Source organism: Corythoichthys intestinalis, chromosome 7, assembly GCF_030265065.1.
Source record: "Corythoichthys intestinalis isolate RoL2023-P3 chromosome 7, ASM3026506v1, whole genome shotgun sequence".
NCBI lineage: Eukaryota > Metazoa > Chordata > Actinopteri > Syngnathiformes > Syngnathidae > Corythoichthys > Corythoichthys intestinalis.
Window position 1 is genome coordinate 23,711,371 of NC_080401.1, and position 24,528 is coordinate 23,735,898.

The 24,528-nt window shown below is 39.1% G+C and overlaps 1 protein-coding gene across 4 annotated transcripts in view; it reads right to left on the minus strand.

Moving 5' to 3' along the window:
- arid3a (AT-rich interactive domain 3A) overlaps positions 1 to 21,487 on the minus strand; it is a 91,515-nt gene extending 70,028 nt beyond the window's left edge. For 2 of the 4 annotated variants that reach the window (XM_057840572.1, XM_057840569.1), the window contains exon 1: positions 21,197 to 21,487. The gene's annotated coding sequence lies outside the window, so the exon portion shown is untranslated. Of the gene's footprint in view, positions 1 to 396; positions 443 to 11,620; positions 11,656 to 21,196 lie in introns of all 4 variants that reach the window. The other 2 variants (XM_057840570.1, XM_057840571.1) reach the window with 2 other exon arrangements.
- Positions 21,488 to 24,528: the final 3,041 nt, after the last annotated feature.

Genomic DNA, 24,528 nt, shown 5'->3' on the forward strand with positions numbered 1-24,528 from the left:
ATGAATCAAAAAATGTTTTATTTCAAATATCTTTCGAAATAGGACATCATTTCAAATTGATATTTCAGAAAAGACACGCACATGTATGGACTATGATTCAGTTCGTGGTTTATTAAGATAACAGAAAATAAGCCAAATTGTTGATCAATATTTTCCGAAGTAAATTTCTGCAAATATATTTTAATAAATATAGTTAAAATAATAGTTTCAAAATATGCATTTTTAAACTGTCAAATTTTGTATTAAATTGTCTAGAGCAGTGTGTTTCAACCTTTTTTGAGTCACGGCACGTTTTTACATTGGAAAAAATCTTGTGGCACACCGCAAACCAAAAATGTGTCAAAATTACGTTCTGTACAGTATATTATAGAATAATTTCTCAATATTTATACTTACTCAGTGTGAAAATGGAGCCTTTTTAGATGAACACAAAGCCGATGTCCTGGCAGGAATTGAAAAAGACACATATGAAGTTCTTTTTCAATAGTTCTCAGTCTGTTCTTCTTTCTTTATAGCAGTTAGGCTTGAAAAGCTCAGAATTATCAGACAGCTCTTTAACCGCATCAAGTTGACAATGGCTTTGCAGCCAGGTAGTATTAATGTCTCTGCCACAGTTTGGGACTTTTTGAATTTGGCAACAAGGTAACTGGCTTTGAAGGCATTCTCATTTACCTTTGTAGTTTTCTCAAAAGTTGCACGAAGGCAAACAAAATAGTCCATCGACTTGTACTGAAGCGATCGGTGTTTCATTTGGAGATGATGTTTAAGCGTGCTTGGCAACATGGCACTGTTAGATAAATGCTCATGTTGTGTTCAAGAACTGCTCGGATTTCTAGCCATCAGCCACCTTGCTGTCCTCGACAATGTGTTGGAATAAAACACAGGGGGAGGATTGACGGTCGTCACATACTGTTTGGATAAAATGGAAAGGACACTTTGTGTATATTGACACTTGACAAGTAATCAAATGACGTACAGTAGATGTGCTGGGGTCCACATTGTCGCGGACAGCCAGGTGGCTGATGGCTAGAAATCGGAGCCGATATATCGGTCTATCTCGGCAGATCTCAGCAAACAAATCTAATCATAGACATAAAAATGAAACCAGGCATGACTAAAATTCAGTGTTGAAAGCAAACTACACTATATTTAAGTAGACTTGTTTCCTATTCAAAAAAACTAAAAAAATGACTGGCAGCTTTTCACTCTGTCGTTTCAATTATTGTCGGACAGTTCTTTTACAAATAGTGTCAGAAGTGCTTCGATACTTGTCCAGTTTTTAGGACCCTTAAACCAGTTGACACCTTGAGATGGGATGAGGCACTAGGATAATTGATATGTAATGAGGTGGTATTGAGAAAATATCATCGTGTTCAATGCCCCGGTTGTTCAACCCAATCAAATCAGTCAAATCTTGGTCCAAATAGCCAATTCAACCAGAGTACAATGCACTGAGAATTTTGAACATCAGGTAAGTTTTTGAAGATGTTGAGGTTTTTTTTTTAATGTGTAAGAAATATTGTTTTTAAGGGTAAGGTTTTTGTCTAATACTTCATTATATTTTACTGCTGTAAGATCTGGTGGAAAAAAACACCTTCAAATTACAGTAAATCAGTAGAACTCATAATATCTAGTTGTTGACCTTTTTTTGTCTGATATTTAGGGGACCTGTTCTCCAATACTTTGAAATATCTTACAATGAATTCTTATGTGCAGGAATTCTGAGGCGTTCTTTACAGCAAATTGAACATTTTTGGGAGGAGAAACAACTGTACGGTAAGTAAAAGCTGTACTCAGTCGTTTTTAGGGAATCTTATATGTTAAATGAATGATATTGAGTTTTTAAGTTCGCTTTCTATGTTTTTTTAACTCCACAAAGGTGGCAGCTATTTTCTCACATTACTACTAAAAGTTAAAGTTCTTAAAATTATAAATGTCTCCTCCTCCACACTGAAAATAAATCCACTTTACCAACTGACGATACCCAGTTTTCCCATCGCCTTTTGTGATGCATTTCATATGTACGTACATCAAAACAAAGATAGCATTATCTTCCTTGCATGTTTATAATTAGCTCAAGGCTGTGGAGAAGCGCACAAAGTCTGGCAATATCACACTTTGCTGGTTTTGTAAAAATGCAATGACTGATAAATGTTATACTTCTGATGGGCTCTCTGCAGTTAAAGAGGCAATGTTTATTTGCCAGCTGAAAAAAAAATGTATTGAAGCTTCCAGGTAATCAAAAAGTACATATTAGCATTGGGGAAGTAAAGGGAAATGCCTTTAAAGATAATAAACCAGAATGCAAATAACTGGCAGGCTGTATACACAAAGCCCTATTTATTTCATTCTAAGTAACAGGTTTGAACTCCTCCCTTTGGCTAAAGTAGCAATTAAACTAAAGAAGGACATTTGTTCGCCCTCTCTTTTCCCGAAGAAGGTTGGACTAGCCGATTGCACACATGTATGAAGGATTGTACAGGCTGTCATGAGGACTTGGATAATATGCATGTCTTTTTAAGAATGTTGTGGGATCCAAAATGCATAAAAAGCACCGTTAAATGTGGTATAACACCTAAATTAGGGTTTGAACAGATTATAGTTGGCTACAAATAACCAAAGTGATGAAAGTTGATGAATTAGGTGATGATTAAATTTATATTTTCAGCACAGCGCAGCTGTAATTCCCTTTTTCCTGTGAGCATATTTCAAAAGATAAGAAAGAAATAATAGGAAGAAATAAAAACAAATGATTAAAAATAAAGTTCAATGGCGGGAAACCTAGGCATTTTTCTTTTCAAAAAACTGTCTTGTTTCATCTCGATTTCGAAATGGCATTCGTAGGCCTCAAATAATTGCTGCGAGCTAACCAAATATGGCATTACTTTTCTAACTTTAATTGTGCCAACTCGAGTTAGACGCGTGCATTTTGTGACTGCAGAAGTGTCACAAAGTAACACAGATTCTGTGACATTTGTGCCTGGTGTGAAAAAAGTTCTCGATATCACAGCTGTTGACGCCCGCTTATTATTTTGCATCACATTTTGGCCACAATGATGGAGGTACACATCATGCCGCACCTTTCTGTCCGGCTTGTATGACTGTTCTGACATTTGCCTAATGGCTATTCTCACCAACAACAATCTTATTTTCATACTCTGGAGTCGTCTGAAGACATTTAAAGATTCTGCTGCTACAGACAATGTTACAGTCTGGTCAAAGAATTAGACGGGGACACCAAAGTTCTGTGAATTTAACGATTGGAAGACTAGATGTCATAAAGACATGATAAACAAGCAGTTGCCATCGAGTTTTAAACTTTTGATTCAGAGCAGTAGACTCAACACAAAGCGCAAATCCATCCATCCATTACACAACGCTTAATTGGGGGCCGGGTTGTGGAGGCAGCAGCTTGAACAGGGAAGCCCGAACTTTCCTCTCCCCAGCCACTTCAACCAACTCCTCCAGCGGGATCCTAAGGCGTTCCCAGGCCAGCCGAGAGACAGTGTGTCCTGGGTTGTACCTCCCGCTGGTGGGACACCTCTCCGGGGATGCGTCCAGGAGGCATCTGAACCAGATGCCCGAGCCACCTCAACTGGCTCCTCTCAACCTGGAGGAGTAGCGGCTCGACCCAGAGTCCCTCCTGGATGATCGAGCTTGAGAGCCTGGACATCCTGCGGAGGAAACTCATTTCGGTTGCTTCTATCCGGGATCTTGTTCCTTCGGTCACGACCCCCAGCTTGTGACCATAGGTGAGGGTAGAAACATAAATCCACTGGCAAATCGATAGTTTCACCTTTTGGCTCAGCTCCTTCTTCACCAAAACAGACCGGTGCAGAGTCCGCATCACTGCAGACACTGCACCGATCCGCCTGTCGATCTCCCGCTCCCTCCTGACCTCACTCATGAACAAGACCCCAAGATACTTGAACTCCTCCACTTGGAGCAGGATCTCATCCCCGACCCGGAGAGGGCACACCACCCTTTTCCGACTGAGGTCTCAGATTTGGAGGTGTTGATCTTCATCCCGACCGCTTCACACTCAGCTGTGAACCGCTTCAGTGAGAGTGGGAGATCACAGCTTGATGAAGCCAACAGCACCATATCATCTGCAAAAAGTAGAGATGCAGCGCTGAGGCCACCAAACCAGACCCCCTCAACACTTCAGCTGCGCCTAGAAATTCTGTCCATAAAAGTTGTGAACAAAATCGGTGACGAAGGGCAACCTTGGCTGAGTCCAACCGTCATTGGGAACTAATCCGACTTACTGCCGGCAATACGAAACCAAACTCTGACACTGTTCCTACAGGGACCGAACAGCCCTTACCAAGGGGCCGGTACCCCATACTCCCGAAGCACCGCCACAGGACTCTCCAAGGGACACTGTCAAACGGCTTCTCCAAATCCACAAAACACATGTAGACCGGTTGGGCGAACTCCCCTGCACCCTCGAGGACCCTGCCGAGGGTGTAGAGCTGGTTCACTGTTCCACGGCCGAAGCAAGAACCACACTGCTCCTTCTGAATCAGAGATTCAACTTTCTGATGGAGCCTCCTCTCCAGCACCACTGAATAGACTTTGCTGGGAAGGCTGAGGAGTGTGATCCCTCCATAGTTGGAACACACTGTTCTTAAAAAGGTGCAAATACTGCTTATAATTGATGACCAGTGAAAACTCAATACTTAAAAAAAACAAGAATACATAGCCCCACCCACCCCAAAAAACAACAACAAAGTAAGCGTTGAATCCGTTGATGAAGAGCCACAGAGATTTTCATGGATCACCCAGGCCCAAAAGATTTTTTTTGTGTTTAAAAAATTTTGAAAAAAAAAAATTGGGAAAATGTTGGAGGGGTAATATAAAGCCACAAATAGGACAAATTTGCATGACCCGAACTAAATGTTGGGCTTCTCTGTACAGCCATTTTTAATATCAAGTCATGGAAAAAGTGGCAAACAGTAGCCACTAATGATCATCTATTACAGTGACAAAAAAAACATGGGCACAAAAAGTCGGTCAGTGGTGCTGGTCTTGATTATGCATCACTCTCTCACATTCCTTGCAGTATTACCTCGCATGGCAATAACACAGGCTCCATTGAGCTTGGGTGCACCAACAACAAGATCATTGAAGAAGTGTCGCACAGGCCGGTCACGCACTTTCCACTGACCTCTTCCAATGAGCCACAGCCACATAGTGAGCCAAATCTGATTAGCCTCAGCTATTCTATAAATTAAATGGGCATACAGCAAAAATAATCCTGTGATCCACTTCTGAGCAGGGAAAACATACACACATTCTTTATCGTCATGAGCGTTGCAGGGGTGCTGGAGTCTATCCCAGCTGACCTGAGTACACCTTAAACTGGTTTTCACCCAATAGCAGGTCACAAATTAAGTAGACAAACAACCATTTACTCACACTGGGTTTCTACAGGTATCAGCAAATCTCATTTAACGCTTTTAAATGCCACTTTAATTTGATGCCCATGCCCAACTGCAGATAGTTACAAACACACAAATTGTGAGTTGTCCGATAACGACTTTTTAACCGATATCCCGATATTATCCAACTCAAAAAATCCGATACAGATATCAAACTGATACCGATATAAACGGTCATGGACTTAACATTTTATGGCTAATTGTATTGTGATGCCGCACTGGATAGCTTAATAATGATAAAAGTAACAACTTTAAGGTATTCCAATAAACATTATGTGGAAAAAAAAGAGAACAACCTCAACTGAAGTTATGGAAAATGTGCCTATATTTCACCACTATATTGTTGAAATCAAAATACGGCAACCATGTATTTTTTGGATCAAGTGCAACTGCATAGTAAGGCATTGCAATATCACATATGTCTCACACTAGAGGTTGGAATTTTGGGATTCAGAGGCTACATATGATTATTGCATTATAAATCGATTATTGATGCACCCCCCTCCCCAAACCAAACTACTATTTCAGTATCAAGTTAACAGTTCAAAACAGTAAATAAAATACTGAAGTCCCCATTCTGTATCAGCAGCTTTAAACTACATTCAATTAATTTGATGTTGTGAATCAACCGTTAAAGTTAACCGTTAAGTTAAAATTGCTCCCAGCTTTCAACATGTGAAAGTTTTAAAACTGTTTCATCATTTAAAGGTAGATTCAAGTCAAGATTTTGCCGATTTAGGATATTTTACATGAAAAGTTAATTAGGTTCACTACAAGAGCCTTCCAGAGAAGTCTACTGCTTTAAGATGGCGGCTGTTTACTAACGCCCCTGTCGTCTGTCATTTCGCATCTAATTCTACAGTATGTGATATAGGGCTGCAGCGATCGAATATTTTAGTAATCGAGTAATCGACTGAAAATTCTATCGATTAATCGAGTAATCGGATAAAACAAATATATTTTTAGGTGAAGAGCAATTATAAATATACATGAGAAAACAAGACATTTCATCTAATCTTGAACCGTTTTCAGTCAATCAATGTCTTTATTTTCAATGTATATTGTTGAAAACAGCCAACAATTGCATCTCAGGTGTAATTAGAATTTTAAAAAAAAAAGACTAATTCACTGCTTTTACTCAAAAAACGTTTAGATCTTATTAAAAAAAAAAAAAAAATATATATATATATATATATATATATATACAGTATATATATATATTTTTTTTACGCTTGATAACACACATTACTTAAAAGTTAGGATTTTTTTCCCACGTGTTTCACTTGAATTTCTATTTGTGTAAAGCCATTTTTAAGTTCTAGTTAAGTTTTAAGTTAGTCTAAACTCTAAGTCCTGATAGGATTTTGAGTTTTTGCAGTGTTCAAAATAAATGTATGATACAGGCTGAGCACATTAGGGACCAGTGCTACTTGGTGTTTTATCCAGCAATGACTACTGAGCTAAAACTGATAGTTAGCTTTATTAGTTTTTATTTTACAACCTCATCACTCCACAACGCTATGTTATGTTAAAGCCTGTATGCGTGAGCTAGTGACAGTAACGTTAATATTATTTATTAGCGTTTAGCGCTCTTTATTAGCGCTTAGCGCGCTACTGCTTTAAGATGGCGGCTGTTTCACTAACGCTGCCCAGACGCGGCCGAGTCTCTCATTTCGCATCTAGTTCAACATACATGTGATCTCTATGAGACTCATCAGACGCTACCTGCTATCAACGTAGCATCGTGCGGGCTAGTATTTAGCAAGGTCGGCGTCGTTTGTAGCGGCTGTCGGCTGATGTAAGTTGTTTTGGTTTTTTTTGCTTCTTCCTCTACGCACGTCACATCAGCGCGTTGTCCCGCATTAAAAGTAGTCCGAGCAAAACGTGATGCTTAGAGCTGTCGAAATAAACGATTACTCGAGGTGAATAAAATTACTCGGATCAGTTTTTAAACTCCAGTTACTCCAGTTGCTCGAGTATTCGTTTCAGCTCTAATGTGATATCTAACGTAGCATTATGTGGCCGTATGTTTTTAGCAACTAACAACTGGGCATTGTTTTTAGCGGCTGTCGGCCGCAGTCAGGTATTTTTATTTATTTAGTTATTTATTTATTTTTTATCTAGCAGCATGAGTTGAACATGATATTTACTTTCGGTCTGTTCCTCATTTTGTCCCAAACACCGTGCTGACTGTGTTTTAGTTCCGCTTTACATGGTATAATTCAAAAATCAGGAATTTGGAAGTTGGTGAATCGTTCGCGAATCTTCTACGGCCAAATCGGGAATAATCTAAGAATCGGAAATTTCGCACACCTCTAGCTCACACAGTGCATCTGGCTCAAAATAATAACAAATGCACACAGCTACAGTCCAGTGAATCAGGTATGTAATGAGTTTAAAATTCATTATTTTTTTAATCATTTATTATCATTTAATTTTTCTACCATGTATGCAAATGGTCTGCTCACATAACAATTCCCAAGCATCTTAGTTTGGAGACATCTAATGGTCAATAAGCATAACTGCTGTGCTAAGCTGGGACCAGCCCTTGTACAAATGCAGAAGGCTTCTACATTCACTTTAAAAGGCAACACACATATTGGCCCAAAAGCGATAATGAAAAACCGATGTCGAGATTATCCGAAAATTTAAAATGCTTTTATCGGCCGATCTGACAATATTATTTTTAATGCCTCAAACATTTAGAATAATGCTTTTTCATGCTTTTTTAAGGTCTCAATTTTGACAAAATCCATTTAAGACATTAATACTTTTTAATGGCCCTGTCCCACATTCTCTTTCAAAAAAATTTAGAGGGTTAAATTAACTACTACAGCCTTTGTCTGAGCAATTTTGTTGGAATTATCTCTATTAAACAATCAAGAACAAACAATGAGCGTGATGTGCTTCTTTCAAAGTAAAAGACAGGATGTGCAAAAGACCATGAGGGACAAATATGAATCAAATCAACAATCCAGGTACTGTAACTCACTTTGTTTATTTAAAACTACAATACTTGTAAAGCATTATTATGCATTTAGCATTATTCATGCAGCTGAATTGTATCCCGTTGTAACTAATGACGCTTTTTAATGCAGTAGACATTTTGTTTAGCCCCAACTTTTAACCGTTGACTACTGCTTTCAACATTGAAAACAATGTTTACCTCCTGCCCCTATTTATATATCCAATAGTTATTATTTTGGGAAAGGCAAACATTGTAATCAGCTCATGAGTCAAGAACATTACATTAAGCAAAAGCCCTGTCATCAGATAAACGAGAAACAAAATGTTCTGCTGATTCAGCTCAAATGTTCTGCCGTTTATGTTGACTGCTGCAGTGGTAGATATTGACCGCGCCTCGGTAAGAATCCACCATTAGTTTCATAAGACTGTAGCACACTGTGAGAAAACATGAATATGTTGGATGACAACTCGCGGATTGCAACACTACACTTCAAGGGAGATAATGACATGCCGGCTCAAATCAAACACTTTGTGTCTTTTTCTTTTGACAATAACGTGACACTTGAATGTATAAGGCTATTGTACGTGATTGTTTTGCTTGATAAAGCGGGCTCTTGTTCATTGTTCTTCAATAATCGTCATCCTTTCACCAGCGTAGTTGTAGCCAGATTTCACATAGAAGTAAACATTGTAGAGTTCTAATAGTTTTAATGGATAAATAGCTGGCATTCTTATATGTTATTTAAAGGTCTTTTGCATTTATTTTAATTCCTACAAATATTTTGAATGATATTTATTTGGTCACTGTATTTGTTTTATTTGTGTCATAATTCTTTTTTTTTTTTCACTTAAATGAGATGGCTAGAAAGAAATTTTATAAGAAATTGAGAAAATACTGTATGTCAGAAAATGTCGATTAATTTAACCCTTTCATGCATGAATTATTTATTTATTTATATATATTTTATTTTAACTTTTATTACTCATTTAACACATTGACTGCCATGGACAGCGCTAGGCGTCCATTATATTTTGACTAGGAGGGCGAATAGACAAATGTTCATTCGGACCCTTCCAGTCAAAATGAATTGGACGTCCAGCATCGTTCATAGCATTGGAAAAAAATTAGCATTCAAAACCAGTCTGCCCGGTTTAAATTGGATGTTTAGTGCCAACGAATAGCATGCAAAGAGTTAAACACTATGAAAAAAATAAAGTTAAAAATAAATAAAGAGTGTTACTTGGGGCCATAATTACAGAGAGTTTTTATTCATTTTAGTTTAATTTAGTTTTTATTAATTGTATTATTTCATACATTAATTTAATCGTGATACAAAAACAATATAAAAATATAATAATGATTCATTTAAGAATTATATACACTTGTACAATAGTAATTGCGAATATTTAGTTGTTTTTTTTGGCCAAAAATAGTCGCTTGCCCTATAAATGGGTTAAAGGTCTTAAGTATTTTTAATGCACTCATATAGGAAAAAAGCTACTTTTGAAAAGCTGTCCACTGTGATGAACATTGTCCTTCATAAAGGGTTAAAGCGGGAGTTCAAATTTTTGACATTAAGCTAAATCTTTGAGTTAGCTGGGGTTGAATTAGTTGGTGGAGTCGATTTCAACAAATTCGGTGCACTTTGTCACAAAAAAACTGCCGTAATTTATTTCATTCTGCAGGACTATTTTTTTTTTGATGCGTAATACGACCACAATAGAGAGGAATGCTTCGGCCACTCGTGCTCACGCTGCATCCGAGGAAGGTGGGAAGTCGAACTTATCCTGCTTGGAGGGGACAAATTGCGACCTCAAAGCGTTCCATGCGAATGTAAACAGTTGAGACGGCTGATCGCAACATGTTGTTTTTTATTTTGGCCATCAAAAGACATTTTGACCTCCAGCAAACCAGCCTTCTCGTAAGCGATCAAAAAGTTGAGGCATTTCAATTATGTTTTTCCAGATCAGAGTTAGGAAAATCTGACTTCCCACCTTCCTCGAATGCTGCATCAGTCTGCTGAGTTAACTGACAGCCGGCAACATGGTGAAATATACATTTAGAGGCTGTGGGAACAGACAGAAGAAATGTGCAAAGGAAAGTTTCCATAAATTCCTTATGAAGAATGAGGAACAATATAAACTGGTTGCTTGCTGCTGGCTACGACATAAAAAAAATCAGCGGTGAAAAATGTGATGTGATATCACTCCGCCCTGCTCCTCTGCAGAGCTTCTGTATTACAAAGGTTGCTGTTCATACTGCAATTATAGACATGCAAGGGTAAGTTTTATTAACTTTATCCCAAAAACATAGCCAACACTATTGATTGCATTGGTCATCGATGATTTTCATGTGTGCAAATGTTGTTTTTTACTGGCATGCTAAATTGGCCCAATTGACTCGCGCTAGCTTAGCCACGCCTGAGCCCTGAAACTAACAAATAACTAACAAACTACACGGAATTTGTTGAAATAAACTCCACCGACTAATTAAACCTCTGTCAAAAAATCTGAACTTCCCCTTTAATGGTAAATAGTGTTATACTTATATAGCGCTTTTCCACCTTTCAAGGCACTCAATGTCATTTTACGATCACAAAAAAAGTAAAGATACAATATACTGGTAAATTAAAGCTTTAGTTGTAGTGCATTACAAATAGAAAAAAAAAGAAAGCCTTATTTAGCGGGTGTTTTTTCTGATTTAATACCGTACTTTTGTGACATGCTCAAGATTTTATACAATTAGGGCTCTTAAAATTTGCCTATCTGATGCATATTTCCCCACATTTGTCACAATGTGAACTGTATGCTCCAAATGAGAGCCATCTAAATTCCTCTTGTGTTCAAAATGCTGTTGCCATTAAAAGAGATTAAGGACGAAGCCTGCATGTTGTAGCTCGCAGAGCCAACATGCTGCTTTGGTAACTCTAGACGCTATGATGATAGTATGTCTAGTTTGAGAGAGGGGGAGGAGGTAAGGGGGGGAGGTGGCGGTCAACTTCATTTGGTATGGTATGAACACATCCTCAGCTGGATTAACTTGTTAGGTTAATATGGCCACTGTTGTGTGTGATCTTTTCTCCTCCTCCCCTCTCTCTCTTATTTTTCAAACTATTTTTCATTGTCAGGCCTTTTGTCTTGATAAAAGTGCATAATTCGATAGAGATTTATGTTGTCAACATGGAGACATCCAGAACAAAGTGGCTCACTCGGAATGACACGCCTCGTTACGCTGCTGTTTTTTCTGCACACAAAGACAAAAGGAAGAATGAATGTATGCAATTAGAATGTGTATGCGTAACCTTTGTTGCACACCTTTATTACAGGCTAGCAAGTCATAGGATGATGGACTGTTACAAAAATAACTTTTTGGCATACAAGCTAGTACTTAACCTACATAAAAGCAGTACACCCTTTTACTACATTTCTACATTCTCTTCAAACAGCTACAACTGACTAGTTACCTTATTAGTAGTTGCCACAACATACAGTGGGGAGAACAAATATTTGATACACTGCCGATTTTGCTGGTTTTCCCACTTGCAAAGCATGTAGAGGTCTATAATTTGTATCATAAGTTCTCTTCAACTGTGAGGGACGGAATCTAGTACAAAAAAAACAGAAAATCACGTTGTATGATTTTTAAATAATGAATTTGCATTTAATTGCATGAAATAAGTATTTGATACATCACAAAAATCGAACTTAATATTTGGTACAGAAACCTTTGTTTGCTATTACAGATACCAAACGTTTCCTGTAGTCCTTGACAAGGTTTGCACACATGCAGATCTTCTCCAGAGTCTTCAGGTTTCGGGGCTGCTGCCGGGCAACACGGACTTTCAGCTCCCTCCATAGATTTTCTATCGGGTTCAGATCTGGTGACTGGCTAGGCCACTCCAGGACCTTAAGATGCTTCTTACGGAGCCACTCTTTAGTTGCATTGGCTGTGTGCTTTGGGTCGTTGTCATGCTGGAAGACCCAGCCACGACCCATCTTCAGGGCTCTCACTGAAGGAAGGAGGTTGTCAGCCTAGATCTGGCGATACATAGCCCCATCCATCCTCCCCTCAATACGGTGCAGTCGTCCTGTACCCTTGGCAGAGAAGCAGCCCCAAAAAATGATGTTTCCTCCTCCATGTTTCACGGTTGGGATGGTGTTCTTTGGGTTGTACTCATCCTTCTTTTTCCTCCAAACACGACGAGCCGAGTTTAGACCAAAAAGTTCATTTTTGGTCTCATCCGACCACATGACCTTCTCCCATTGCTCCTCTAGATCATCCAGATGGTCAGTGGCAAACTTCAGACGTATCTGGACATGCACTGGCTTCAGCAGTGGGACCTTGCGTGCGCTGTAGGATTTTAATCCATGATGGCGTAATGTGTTTCCGATGGTTTTCTTTGAGACTGTGGTTCCAGCTCTCTTCAGGTCCTTGACCAGGTCCTGCCGTGTAGTTCTGGGCTGATCCCTCACCTTCCTCAGGATCAGTGATGCCCCACGAGGTGAGATCTTGCATGGAGCCCCAGAAAGAGGCAGATTGACCGTCAACTTGAACTTCTTCTATTTTCTAATAATCGCTCCAACAGTTCTTACCTTCTCACCAAACTGCTTGCTTAGTTTCCTGTAGCCCATCCTAGCCTTGTGCAGGTCTTTTATTTTATCCCTGATGTCTTTACACAGCTCTTTGGTCTTGGCCATTGTGGAGAGGTTGGAGTTTGTTTGTTTGAGCATGTGAACAGGTGTCTTTTATACAGGTAACAAGTTCAAACAGGTGCAGTTACTTCCGGTAATGAGTGGAGAACAGGAGAGGTTCTTAAAAAATAACTAAGAGCCGAAATATTTACTAGTTGGTAATGTATCAAACACTTATTTCATGCAGTTAAATACAAATTTATTATTTAAAAATTATACAATGTGATTTTCTGGATTTTTGTATTAGATTCCGTCCCTCACAGTTGAAGAGAACTTATGATACAAATTACAGACCTCTACATGGCTTGCAAGTGGGAAAACCAGCAAAATCGGCAGTGTATCAAATACTTGTTCTCCCCACTGTACATATACTTATAACTCCTATTTAACTCAAAGTGCAATCATAAAGTAAACAGAGTGGTCAGTCTTAAAGGCAGGAAGAGTCCGAAAAAAGGCGTTTTAGGAAGTGACAAAATTAGCACTACAGGGATGATGACTCAAATTTATAAATGCATGCAGGATACTGAGAGAAGTAAGAAAACCGACTGTGGCACATAATGTAATTCTAGAGAATGTGTCTCGTCTTCCATCCATCTTCAACAAAGCCTATCCTCGTCAGAGTCGTGAGGTGCTGCAGCCTATCATAGCTGACCTAAGGCGAGAGGCAGACTATACCCTAAACTGGTCGCAGTCAGTTGCATAGGGCACACACAGAGAAAGACAACCATTCGTACCCATAATCACAATGAGTAGCAATTGAGCCCACACCGCCAGCACCAATGGCAGGCAAATGAACCACTACACCAGGGGTTGGGAACACTAGCTCACGCATACAGGCTTTAACATAACATAGCGTTGTGCCAGATCTGGCTCTTTTGACAGGCTCGTAGACAAATCTTTAATAATTGAAGAAAAAAAAAAAAAGTTTCGTTATACTCCTTTGCGCTGTTACCGGCATCCCCAAGAGGTCGCTGTCTCGTTTCAATATGACCGGCATTGCCAATTTAGTTTGAAGAAGAAGTGGGCGAGCGTGAGGGGAGAGAGAGACACTTGTAGCTAGAGAGTTGCGCTGGAGAGCTGTGTTGAGGGCCGGGTGTCCCCCACTGGTTTTTGTTTGTGTTTATAAAGTCTCCAATAAAAAGCCATCCGACACGTCTATGTGTTTTTATACACTACGCCACTTCCCCGAAGGAAGAACCGGACATAGGAAATCGCACAGAAATCGCCGGTACACTCCTGACTACGGTTCGGAGTTGAGAGCACCGCATTACCAGGCAGTGTAGATTGGTAAACGCGCATTGCGCGAAACGGCGACGGTCACCGGCGACTAGAAAGCCTGTTCGCAGTAATTTTAGTGGGAAAGTGGCAAACATACATGTCGTTGTTTTCATCTATCTATTTATCTATAAATTGCATTGGCAACGAAGATGAGGCAGAGGCACTGTTCAAGTGGGGTCGCCGTATTTTGCTGTCGAAAATTGCGGCCGATGTGAGTGAGATCAGGAAGTAAATATATGGCAAAAAGGCGTATCGTACTTATCTGCAGGAACAAAAACATAAATGTGGCACCGTTTTTTTCTCTCGCTTTGGATGAGTCAACAGACGTAAGCAACTACAAAGCCATCAGCAAAACCATGTAGCACCAGAAGTCGCATTAATGGTAAGAAATACTCATCATTGATTAGCAACAGCATAACAATGTTATTAAAACTAATTCAGAGACTTATTGTACTTTGGCTCTCATGGAATTAAATTTAAAAATATGTAGTGCTCATGGCTCTCTCAGCCAAAAGTGTTCCCGGCCCCTGCACCACACCATCGGTGACTCGTTTCTAGTCATTTCATCTCAAAACTTCGAATGTTGCCACCACGATGCATCGTTTCACAACTAGACATGTGCCGATTACCGGTTTCAAGGTATACCGTGGTATGAAAATGTCAAGGTTTCAAAACCGCGAAAATTTTCTGTCATACCTTCCCTGAGGTATTAGCTATTTTTTTTATGTCCCAAAAATGCATGGAGAAATCCCTCGCTTGCAGCTGCAAGGCTCAACCCTCCCCCACCAGTTGTTGCTCAGTGTCAGTGATCAGCTGTGCCACACGATTGCGAAACTCCTGAACTTTTCCCCCCATCGAAGAAAACAAAATTGCCAGTATGGGAATACTTCGGCAACAGAAAAGTTACAGACACCTGCGGCTTAGCGAAGGAGGGCCAACCGACATGCAAAACATGTTTGCGGAGGATGGCTGCCGAGGAGGCAATACCTCCAGTATGATTTTGGCATTTATACAAAATTAAAGTTTGTAAACACAGTCATGAACATTTCCCCCCAGCTACAAGAGCATGTTTAGTGTGTCTAGCGGTGGTACAAAAAAAAAAAAAAAAAACTGGCAACCGTCTCTGTTGAGAAAGAGAGAGTATAATGTAAACACGATACGAGTCATACACAATTGCTTTTTATGGAAAATAATTCACTATTTTTGTTCTGATGGTAATAATGTTGAGCTGTTGCTGTCCGTTTAGGATCGCCTAAAGGACTGCATTTATTTTAATTTTATTTTTAATATTTCAGTTTTTTTTTTTTTTTTTTTTTTTAAACATTATACTTATATTCCAATTTGCTAATATGTTTTGAAAAATAAAAATCCTGTTCAATGGAAACAAGTTTTTTTTAAAACCCAGATATCTCAAAGTAACATAATTTAGAGCTATAATTGCAATACCGTGATACAGTGAAATTTTGACTTAGGATAATCATACCGTCAGAATATCAGAGCAGCATATGTCTACTCACAACAAAGGCACATAGTATAATGGTCAGGTAAAACAGCGTTTTAGAGAACCTATAACTACTAGGTAGACAGGAATGACAAAGCCCTAAATTGAAAAAAGGTTACATACAGTTAGTGAGCCCGTTAATGTGCAAAGTTCCCACAAGCACTGATTTCATCACAGTATCAGTCAAGAAGCCACGACTCTTATGCAGTAAAATACGAATGTAATTTTGACAGACACATGAGCATATGCGTGCTAGTATCCAGGCAGACAAGTAACACGATCGAACACTATGGCTGATGCAGATCCCCCTGTCAGACATGGACTGAAACAAGACCTACAACTCTTCTAAGCAATTCGCTTGCAAAAGTGTAGGGCATCCCAGAGCTGCGCGGCCCTTCCTTTGGCTGCGTGCTTCCTGCGTCACGGTCAGGGATTCCCTCATGGCTCGAGCCCAAGTGGTGAAGTAACTTGTTCTTTTTGGCGCGATAACGCAGTTAAACCTCCACGTGCTGCACAGGCCCTTTAGAAAAGTAGTTTTTGGCGCAAGAACAGCTGAAAGGGTGCCAAGCTGCTTCTGTCTCCTTCAGGGCATAAAAAAACTTGCACGCAGCCCACTCACATTCACTGAAATCCAATCCAGTCTGAAGCATACAGGAGGGTAATTAGTAATTACTGAAAACATTCAAGCAAGTTTTGGCCCACACCCTTAACAAATCTTGCTGGGATATTTGCATGTCGTGACAAAATAACAGTCTACACAAGCTTGCCAAGGATAAGAGTGTGATAATAAGAGAGCAAACAGGCGTCAGACGAGTTTGTCTAGTCCGCACGTCTGTGAGTCATTTATTCACTGACGTTAACCAGTTTAGAGACCAAATATGCCGCTGACTCACTTCACGGACCATGTTTGCATATTACACTTGCTGCTTTCTCATACAGCCTTTAGTTGAGATTAGAAATCTGTCATGGCCATCACAGAGTCTTCAACTATACAATGAACTAAGTCAGCAAACGTCAGCGAAGGGTTCACACAATGAACAGAGTATGAGATACATCAAATTCATTCAGAAAGTGAACCCGAGTTGGATTACATGGAGAACCGATTGAGACACAGGTTTTTTTTTTTTTTTTTTTTTTTTTGGGGGGGGGGGGGGGGGGGGCACAGGGAGCTGTTCACATGTTGAGGAGGAAGGCAGTGTAAATGCACTCCAGGGAAATAAGCGAGTAAAACAAGTGTCCAGATACATACACATCAGACCTGTTACATTTATAGGAAAGCTACGGGAATTTGCTGGCGCCAGCAAGAACATAGCATATGCCAGATTGGACGAAACAGATTAGTGTGGCAACTTCATCGCAAGCCTCTAAGGTGATTGGACACCGGTGGGGGTTAAGACATTTTTAGTAAAGCAAATATACACGTGTACATTTGCTGGTAAATGTTCAATGGAACAATTAAGGAGAGCCCCACTTTGCACTACTGTCTTTTTTTTTTTTAACATTTGCAGGACATGCAAATATTAGAAATGCAAAGTTTCATCATGTCAAGGATATGTCATAACCGGGTTCCCGTCAAATGAAATGCACACTTGCACAGAATGGAAGTCAGTAAAATGTTTCATCATAATTGTCAATAGTACCCAAGATGCAGATGCAGAAAACTGGATTTGTAAATTTTTAATGAGTTTGCGTTCATCTTTAAAAGAGATTTCTTTCATTGGGAGGGTGGCAGCAGGGGTGTCAGAGAACGTACTGCAAGTTTACAAGGGGTACAGACAAGGTTGACAAGCGCTGTTGGTCAAGTACCAGAATCGAGATCAGTCAAGAACCCTTTAATGGTGTGTACTTTTAAGACCTACATAAGAGCAGCTTCCTGTGGCCTCAACCACTCACACTTAGAAAGCATTACACTACCCACAAACCAAATGCCAGGCAGTATTAAAAGTGGCTTGCCTTTAAAAAATGTTAAACAACTTCAAACCTAAACCCATTTTAGATTCATGCACAGTAGGTTGGTGCAGGCGCTGCACATAGGTCACAATATTACTGAAGTAATTAATGTTTTGTGTAACAATATTTGAAATGTCAACAATTTTCTTGAATTTTGATATCGTTATGACTGCCCCACCCCTCAGTCAGTGAACATACAGTTTCAATTGCATTGTCATTTGTATTGAGGGCAGAATTTTTCTATAAACTTTTATGGCAAGTAAAAATGGGACTGTTTCCCAGTAGTGTAAATACATATGCCGGGTGAGTGATAGTTTACAATCATGCATTTCTACGGTAATTTTGCTGGCCTTCAGACATCCTGTAACATCTAACAAGCAAATACTCTACTCTACTCTACTCTACTCTACTCTACTCTACTCTACATTTAGCGCCTCCATCCCACAAATGCAGTTAAAGCATCATTTTTCACCCAATATTTTGAATTTGTTAAGAGGATGTTTTGATTTGTCATTAATCTCACCTACCGTATTTTTCGGAATATAAGACGCTGCTTTTTTCTCGCCCTTTCTACACTGCGTCTTTTATAAGAAAGCAGCTTATTGATGGATTTTGTTGTTTACAAACAAGTGTCATATTTCCTTGTTAAAAAGTTTTTAAAAAATGGATAAGTAGACATTCTAAAAGAATGGCTCTCCAAATTTTGCCATGACATGGCTCTCAGCTGCTACACTAGCACAGATACGGCTTGCCAGAAGCTCGTCAGACTACTTACTCAAAAATTCAGGATTTTATAGATGAATATAGCTCCATCTTATGCTATATGCTGCTACAAAAGAACATTTTTAAATGGATGGGCATCCACTATTTGCTGCGAAAAGAGAACACGATGCTAGCATTGATTAGCCGTTTTCAACAACAAATGGTGTGTTTTTGTGAAATTTGGCTGGTGCGTCTTATAATCAAGTGCGCTTTATAGTCCAGCAATTACAGCATGTGTAATTGACATTTCTACCTATCTCGGTCAGTCTCCTTTAAACTTTATCCTATAACAGGGTTGTGCCAAATATGACACATATTGGAGAATGTATAGACCAGATCAAAGAATAGCTTCATAAACACAATGTTAATATTTGGTCATCAGTATTTTTACATTGCTCCAAATGATGTTAGTGCTACTCACTTACATTTTTGGATCATTTACTTGCTTCAAACCCACATTAAAAGAAACAGGTGTGCAATGTACTAAATCAATTTCTGTCCATCAAGCAAGAATGTGAAAGAACGAACTAGGGCTAATTAGTGGACCTGCTGGTTTGAAGGTTTTTGCTAAACTTTAAATGCAAGTAAACCTGTGACAAGAAATAGTAAGCCTGAGCTCAAGTGCTGTAGTTTGCCACATGACTTTTATATCAGGCACCGGGGGGGATTGAGGTTGCACAATTTTATGGCACATGACATTTGTAAAGTCAGCAACTCTTAACCCTTCATAGGGCACTCATTGACTGCCATTGTCCAATCTATTTTGACTAGGAGAGGCTGGCAGCAGTGTTTTTTTCGCCAATGATAACGAAAATATTTCGTCAACAAACAATTTTTTCATGACGATGACGTCACGATGACGCGCTGAAAATGTGTCATGGGAGACTAAAACATCACGAGATGAAAATTAGCCATAGTTTCCGTCACAATGTGCGATATTTTCTTATTGTGTCAGTAGTTAGAACGCATTTAGCAGTGTTTGGTCGTGTCACTCATGTGAGGTGCCCCCCCCTCTCCACACACAGGCTTAAGCGTGTGCCTATTCCAGGCTCGTTTTGTGAAACGTGTCAGGTGCAGCTTGGTAAGTTTTGTTTTCTTATCTTGGCTATGCCAAGTTGCTTTAGCCTTTAAAGGTCTGTGCTTAGTCATCATCAAACACTAAACTAACTTGTAGCGTTAGCATTAGCATTTAGCGCGGTGACTCGGTGTCTTCTTAAACTCTTGGAAAACATTTTACATACAGTTCATGGCGTCCAGGTGAGTTTAAATAATTACAAAAAAATGTGCGGTTTTTCTGCTGAGTGTGTATTATCATCATGAAAATGGTGATACCCTTGTAGACTATGTGTGCTCGTCTGTCATGTTCATTCGAAATTGTTGGATTGGATTAGAATTGGAAACCTTTTATTTATTTATTCATTTATTTATTCATTTATTTACTTATGGACTAAACCGTTTGACGTTTATTTACGAAAACATTTTGAGAATTGTTGACTAAAACTAGACGAAATTCGTATGAGTTTTCGTTGACAAAAACCAGATGAAGACAAACAAATTCTGAAATGACTAAAATATGACTAAGATTAATAAGTATTTTCATCCAAAAGACTAAGATGAACATAAAATTGCTGCGAAAAACAACACTGGCTGGCAGTAACAGTGAAAGTTCGCTGTCAACCCTCCCACCCAAAATGGATTGGACATCGAGTGACGTCAACGGCAATGAAACAAATATTCACAGCCAGTCCTCGTTTATTCATTTGGTTTTATAAAAAAAAAAAAAAAAAAAAAAATTCCACATGTTTGGAACTCACATTTTTCTCATGCAGACCAGGCTTGTATCCCAAATGTTAACATTTTGCCCTACATGCCCCTAAAATGTAATGTCCACTTATTTGGACGCCAATTATTTATGGGGTCAAGTTCTTTCTTTCTTTTTTAATTACTAAAAATAGTCACTTGCCCTTTAAATGGCTAATTGGTCCTTTATAATTCGAGCCAGGCTGCTGCCAAAACAAAACAGCATATGAAAACACCTTCATTTACAGTTTTACCAACGAATCCGATACAACGAGCATTTTGTTTATCCGTTATCTAGCCTCTAGCTTAGCGGATAATACAGTTAATAATCGGCTTGTTTAAACTGTTGGAGCCAAACTGTGGTTATACACTGACAGGGCAATTTTGGCATGGAGAGGTAAAAAAAAAAAGAAATCGGAAATGTTAGCTGGTGATGTTTAACCATCTTCACTTAGCGTAAACAACTCGAACAGAGCTTAATCAATTAAATGTCATTCTTGGAAAATTCAAACACAGCGACGGTTCGAGGCTAAATACAGGTTGAAATGTCAATAAAGTTCCATTTTTGGGGTGACGAAATAGTGCTACAGGCGGCGTAGGTGGAAATCTAACTGTTGAGGTGACATATGGCACTGGCTTCATCCGCACGCCTGGACGATTGGTTATCGATCAGACCGTTTGATAACGCATCGATGAGAAATGTACATTCGGAGAGCAAAACAGAGTTATAAACATAGTCAGATACCCAAGGAACACACAACACTGTACGAATATAACGACGTAATATAAATATTAAACTTACCACTTGGACTTCCGCTGTTTTTTTACACTCTTTGGGACCGGAAGACGCATTCCTGATTTTCCCTGACTCCCCTAAATGACACACGGGAGGCATAAAAAGCCCCACAAACAAAAAGAAGAGCGACGGCTCCTGTGATTATCTGATACAAGTAAACTCGTTGCATGTGACTGCATGGTATCTACCGCGACCTTCAGCTTTGGCGTGTAATTGTGTTTTCAGAGATTGGGTGTCGATGTGAGAGCCCGAATCGTGGACACACACACACGTAGACACACGGAGGCGTGGGGAATAGTCTCCGGCCTGCACACTCAGGCCATTGGTTGACAAACAGCAATCAAATGCAAATTCCTAACCTCTGAATCAGCAGGGGCCAACCCCTCAGTCATCACCCCCACCCCCTCGGAGCAGGAGAGGGGAGGGGGGGGGGGGGGTCGCTGTTCAATGCAGCGGTGGCAACTACACGTAGGGGGAGTGCTCCAACATGTACACTCTCTTATTTTTGGTATGTCTGCGTCCAAGACAAAAACATGTTTAACTCATTGGCTACAATTGACGGAGGTAGACGTCCAATTCATGTTGACTGGGAGGGGCGAATTCCCAGTCAAAATGAATTGGACGTTGAGTTAATCTATTTTTAATATGAGTAGATATGTTTTGGAAAGAGTACACATTAGTGGTGTCGTTAGGCCAATTTTTAGAGTGCTTCAGCCCCACTAAAATATTCTCAAGCCCCGCTAAATAATTTGGTGATGTTTTATTTTTAAAAAAAAATGCTGACACATTCACTATGAAGTTTCCAGAACATTAGTTTATCAGTGCTTCTCAATTATTTTCTGTTAACCCCCCGCCACAGGAAGACGTAAACGTTCCGCGCCCCTTCTCAACTCTCTGCCACCACTGTAAATATACAATAGTATCATTTGTATATAAAATTCTTATTATTATGAAGGAAAGAGTAATATACATCAACCTACAATAAAGTGTCAAAAAAAACACAAAAAAACCCAACACATCCATTCTGTAAAAATACACTCAAGATACATTTTTGGACCATTTGATACTGAAAAATAAAATTTAATAAAATCGATAAATAATAATAAATTCAAATTGATTAGTGACATCGACTCATGAGGACAATATGTCGAACAATTAGATCGGGAAAAAAAATAAAAATTAACACCACAAAAGGACAGTGTCATTGGACGGAGGGACAGTTTTTATTTTTGCTGCAGGCTGTATCAGCTCCTTTGGTATGGTGTGGCGTTACAGTATATTGCACTGAGCAACTTGGTGCGCCACCTCATATGATGTTGACAGTTAGGCATGGGAACCTCTTGTTACCTCACGATACGATACGATTTGCGATACAAAGCTCACGATCTTACGATATGGGGATACTACAATTATCGATACATTGGTCAGGAAATCATTCTAGGATATTCTACAAACAACTAATAAACAGAAAAACAAGTTTCTGCTTTGAATTGGAATGAGTTTATCACTAGTAGACGTCCAATCCATTTGAACTGGGACGGTGGCAGCGAATGAATGAATTCGCCGCCATCCCTCCCACTTCAAACGGATTGAACGTCTATGGCCATCAGTGACAGCCACTGCCAGGCAATGAGGTGATTTTGGGCCATTTAAGGTCATTTACTTGTTGATTTTCAGTTACTTCCTGTTGATTTGGGGGTATTTTATGGGTCACTTCCTGTTTGAGTTACAGAAAATGAAGTGACCAGGGAATCACCCAAATGAATAGGCAGTGACTCAAACTCAACAGGAAATGACCTGTAAATGCCCTGAAAATCAGACAGAATGACTGAATGCTCTGGTTTCGAATGAACAAACGTTCCCAGTCTAAATGGATTGGGCGTCGAGCACCATCAATGCAGCCTTAGAGTTAACTGAGACACTATTATGATGGAAGATTTTGGTAGCAACTTGTTGGTTCCTTTATTTTTTTTTTTAAACATTGACACCTTTTTAAAACGATATCTCTATACAAAATGAACATGAAGTCTGATTATTATTTTTTTAACAATGTCATCAGATAGACAAAAACATAAAATTATGTGCAAATGCCTGAATCTTCAAATCATGAAAATAATAACAGCCTATATCTTACCAATGTTGTAATCTCGATGGGTCTTGTATCCATTCCATGTCAGGAAGTCTAGGCACATTGTTTGCATCCTGATTAGCGTCTGGCTAATAACATAAAATTCCAATCTCCTCTTCTTCCTCCAACTCTTCAAAAACTTGGATCTCCTCCCTTGCACTTGATCTATTGCTTATATCGCTGTTTGAATCATTGTTTGAAGGGCTTTGTATGGCAGCCGTATGTATGGAGGTGCCATCGCGTTCCCAGTGTGACGTATCACTTCCGGGTTCGTCCCCTTTCAGGCTCGAACTTCGGAAACGCGATTATTTTGTCAAATATACAACATATGAATTATTTTTTCATGCTTTATTTGTTGGACAATGTTTAATTACTTTACTTAAGTTGTGACCCTATTTGGCATGTGAAGAAATTACTTCACATTACTGCTTTAACTACCACAACACATATTCTGTGAACTATACTTACACCTGAGCAGACAGTAAATAATTTAAAGCGTAAAGAAAGAAACTCAGTCCGATGCAGTGCAGTTCTGCATCATTATGAACTACAACCACAAATTTATACTGTATTGTAAACATGTTCATGAATAAATCTAAATGAAACCTACCTTCATAGTACGGGTGTGACAGTATTGATATTGTGATATATCAGAATACATTTTATCTCAACAGGTTACTGTTATGGTCCCAGCAAGAATCAATATATGTTTTTGAAAAGGTTTCACTGTAATAAAGGTTGCTACCAGAATTTTAAACTGGAAAAGTGCCTATGTTAGGAAAAACACTCATTTGTTTACAAGAATGCTTCATTGGTGTTGCTGCATTTATTTACAGACTCTGAAATATCCTCATAATCTATATGGAAGACAATAGTTATTGCCAGATCGTCTTCAAAAGTGAAAAAATAAAATTATTTTCCAACTTAAAAATATCTTGTTTTTTTTTTTTAATAATTGTAACATAAAAAGTCAGATATATTTCATGTATCGATAATTGTCCTATTTCCATATCGTGAGATACTCGTTATCGTGATCCTCGTATCGCCATTTGTGTTGTATCATGAGGTACTAAGAGATTCCCACTCTACTTAATAGAGGCTGGATATTGTACATAGAAATTACCTGTCGTCCCCCGATGTGTGACAAGACAAAAACATGATAAATCAGTGATTGTTCCAAAACTGGCACGTTATGTCCACAATGTGTATT